A 3,950-nucleotide genomic window follows, 5' to 3' on the forward strand; every position below is an offset into this window, starting at 1 on the left:
CTATAGTCGAGACTATTGACTGATCTATAGTCGAGACTATTGACTGATCTATAGTCGAGACTACACTCAAAAAAGTTTTACATTAACTGATTGTAGTTTATCCAAAAAGTTTTCTGTAAAGTTAAAAATCAATGAAAATTCATTTATTTTATTGAAAATAATATTTTTTAACCTTTTGGATATGTTGTTTAAACAACAAACTACAGAAAAAAATGTTTTTTTCTTTACAGTTAATATTATTGGTAATTATTTTTGTTTTTAAAAAATTAAAAAAAACATTTCCGGTAAAAGTTTTAAATGCCAAAGAAAATAATAAAATAATTTTAAAAAACACAATTTGTTATTTTTTTTATATAAAATACAGATTTATGTATATTTTAAATTGGCGTAATAATAGCGATATAAATGGTAAGTTAGCATTAAGTATGCATTTTATTAAAAATATTTTATAAAAAACGCCTGTTTTAGTTTCATCAAAGTCGTGAGTTCCTTATAATTGCATGTTATTTAAAGGTAAGATTTCTACATACTAATTCTTAATCCAATTAGAATATCTTAAGATTTTATTTTACCCTGGACTATTTTACTGAAAAGTGTTAATGTTGGTGTTGATGTTTGCAATGCATCGACGTGGATTGTTTACTACATTCGTCCATCCGTCCGTCCGAGTGTCTATGTCACAAGATATTTTTATAAAATTTGCCAAAAGAGGTTTTCTTTGGTGTAAGGACTAAGATTATAAAAACTGTTTAAAATCGGGCTACCATCTCCATAAAAATGTCGTCCGAAACTGGAAATTAGAATTAACAATTTGACCCTCATAAAATCTGCAAAAATAAATTTATATAACCAGAACCAATCGGCTTCATTTAGTCGATCTAGACCGGTTATGCTTTTTTAAAACTTTGTTAATAGTACATTTTGATAAATATTCTTTATTTTTTAGATCTAGAAATCTTCTATATTCCTTTTTAAAATACAAGGTGAATGTCCAAAAACTTGCTACCAAATATAGAGGCTGGTGCATTGACAGCTATTAAATCGTAAGTATGCATTTGTCACAAATTTTACATAATATACATATTTTATAAAAAAAATTTCTTCTTTTTAGTTTCTTCAGATTCTTGTGCTATTTGTGTGCAATTTCACGTTGTTCAAGTACTAGAACTATCAATGGCCAAAAACTTGCTGTTAAAACGTTTCGGGATATCGGAGTAATAATATCATTTTAATCGATTTTTTTTAAATTGTTATTAGTCATTTGATGTGTTACCATATTGTATGTAAATCTGTTATATTTATCATAATAATCGATTTTCTAAATAGTTAAGATATTTCTTATATCACTATAATTAAATAAATACATATGTGCATAAATCCAAAGAAAAAGCAGTTAGTTTAACTTTACTGGGAGTTTGTTTTTTGTCATTAAAAACAACAGAAAATACAGTAGAAATTACTTTTTTGTAGGTAATTTTTTGTAAGTTAAAATAACTGAAATTTTTTTCATTTTTACTGTTTTTGTAGGTAAAATATTTTATGTTGAAATTACTGAAAAAAACATTTCTTTCTACATAATTTGTTAGTTATAAAAATAACATTCAAAAATAATTGAAAAATTCTTTTGATTTAAATGAAAAGTTTGTAGTCCGTTTTTTAAATGATATTTCATTTGTTTAAAATGGCTTTTCAGTTGAATTTACGTACAAAATATTTTGAGTGTATAGAACGATCTATAGTCGAGACTATAGAACGATCTATAGTCGAGACTATAGAACGATCTAAAGTCGAGACTATAGACTGATCTATAGTCTAGATTATGGACTGATCTATAGTCGAGACTATAGATTGATCTATTCTACAATCACGACTGCTTATAGGTTGGTATATAGTTAATATAATATTCCATTCCTAGAGCTTATTTATCGTTGAGTCTATAATAAATTTTTTGCACATAGGGGTATTAAAAATTCTATATACATATATGCATATTTTAGCATATTCGAAAAATTTTAATTCACATGTGCAAAAAGAAGTCAATCAATATCATGTGGCTTATTTCCCAACTTCCTTATTATTTTCTTTTTATTTTAAATATAAATTGAGTATTAATTTTTCTTTATTCAAATCCCCAAGGAAAAAGGCAAAAACTGGGTAAGGATAAGCCAACACATACTACATAGTTTAAGTTAAAGCTATTTGTTTTAAAGCATAATTTTTCTTTTACTCTCACATATAAAACACCCTCATATTTTTACAGTTTTTTTCTATATATAACATAAGTGGGTCATTTGATTCTTTTTTTTTTCTGTGGGGAAAAAATTACAACCTTTTTTCCTAATCTACGGAGACTTTAGAATAACATAATTTTAATTAATTTGTTTTAACCAACTAAACGGACAAACTTTTCTTTAACCTGTTTGACTTCTAGAGGGAAAAGACGAAAATGAGAATGAGTTTGAAAAAATATGTTAAGTTAATTAGCAAAGTGCAAGAAAAAGGGAAAATTTAACAAAGAAATTTCATTATAAAAGACAATTTGGAAAGTGTTTAACAAAAGATTTTTAATTAAACCCATAACGATTTAAGAAAAGTTGAGGAAAAGTTTTCAATTTTGGAAGTATGTTATTAAGGGAAATAAAAGCAAATTATAGTTTAGTTTTTAGTTTCTTTAGTCTGCTAATTACTGCTGACCCATATTTTAAAATTATGTGGAAAAAAACTTATGGAGAACTGGCAATAATATTAATGGGTCATATTTAGCCATTAAATTTAAATTCTCTAATGCATTTGGTTTTTCCTTTAGCCATTTTGATTTTATTTTTTTGCGTTATTTTGCCAAGAGTCTGTTGCTACTGTTAAGAAAATGTGTGTATTTTGCAGTTTTATTGAAATAGTTTTTTTAGAATTTAGCTTTTTTTCCAGTAAATAAGCACTTTTGCTTTAATTTATCGTTATTATTTGTTTGGTTTTTTTTGTGTCATTGGAAAAAAATGGAATTTGCCCTATATTGTGTTTAGAATTTGAGGAAAAACAAATGTTCTAAAGTGGAGGCATGAAAAAAAATAAATAAAAAAAAGTTCTTTTTTCATCTGAACAAATATTAAGGCAATTTTTGTTGTATAGTATATAAGTAGACATAATTGTTTATTACAAAGGAATTTTAAATAAGTTTTAAGTTTCTTATTTTCAAATAGAAATTATTAAATTATGTTTAGCTAAAGCCATTAAGTAGGCAATTGATTTTGTGTTAATAAAAACAATTGGTCTAGACAGAAGACAATTTGGATTTGCATAATATAATATAAATTTAAGTTTTGAAAATATATGTTAAAACAATTGAGAAATTGTTTTAGAAAGAGATTCAGCTATTTTTTCTTTAAGCTTTACTTCTTGTGGTACCTAAAGCTTTTGCTGTTTTAAAATTTATTTGAAAATTTAGCTATATTCCATAAGTTTGAGTGATTTTCTTTATATATACACATTTTTATAAAGATTGATTTAGATTTGCTTGAGTTAAAATTTAAAAAAATAATGAAAATTAATGAATTTTTAAAAATTATTTTAACACGCCTAAAAGTATTTATCGAAAGTGTGACAAATTATTTGATAATTAATATTTTGAAAACTCAACGCTATATACTGATTTATAGTCGAGACTGTGGACTGATATATGTATATATTTATGTTCGAAACAATAGATTGATCTATAGTTGATACAATTAACTGATCTATAGTCAAGACATAGATCTGCTCAGATTTTGTACACTGATCAGTTCACATTTTATGCGGATATAATTGAAATTTAAAAGAAAATTTTAAAAAATTAATGCCTAAAAGTAGGCAATAAAAGTAAGCCGAAGTATTGCAAAGAAAATCTTTGACAATTTTAGTTTCATCGGAATTCAATTTAAAAACCAATTAGGTTTAGGAGTAAAGGCATTTACATT

General features: G+C 25.2%; 1 long non-coding RNA gene across 1 annotated transcript; it reads left to right on the forward strand.

Moving 5' to 3' along the window:
- The first annotated feature begins 286 nt into the window (after nucleotides 1–286).
- Nucleotides 287–1,414, forward strand: LOC119613084. The gene is made up of 4 exons (XR_005232204.1): nucleotides 287–408; nucleotides 469–513; nucleotides 947–1,043; nucleotides 1,112–1,414. It is a non-coding gene; the product is annotated as an uncharacterized LOC119613084 (long non-coding RNA).
- The last annotated feature ends 2,536 nt before the right edge of the window (nucleotides 1,415–3,950 follow it).

The sequence above is a fragment of the Lucilia sericata genome, unplaced genomic scaffold (genome assembly GCF_015586225.1).
Source record: "Lucilia sericata isolate MDLA Ls3-8-SP2 unplaced genomic scaffold, ASM1558622v1 Contig001970F_arrow, whole genome shotgun sequence".
In the NCBI taxonomy this organism is placed as follows: Eukaryota; Metazoa; Arthropoda; class Insecta; order Diptera; family Calliphoridae; genus Lucilia; species Lucilia sericata.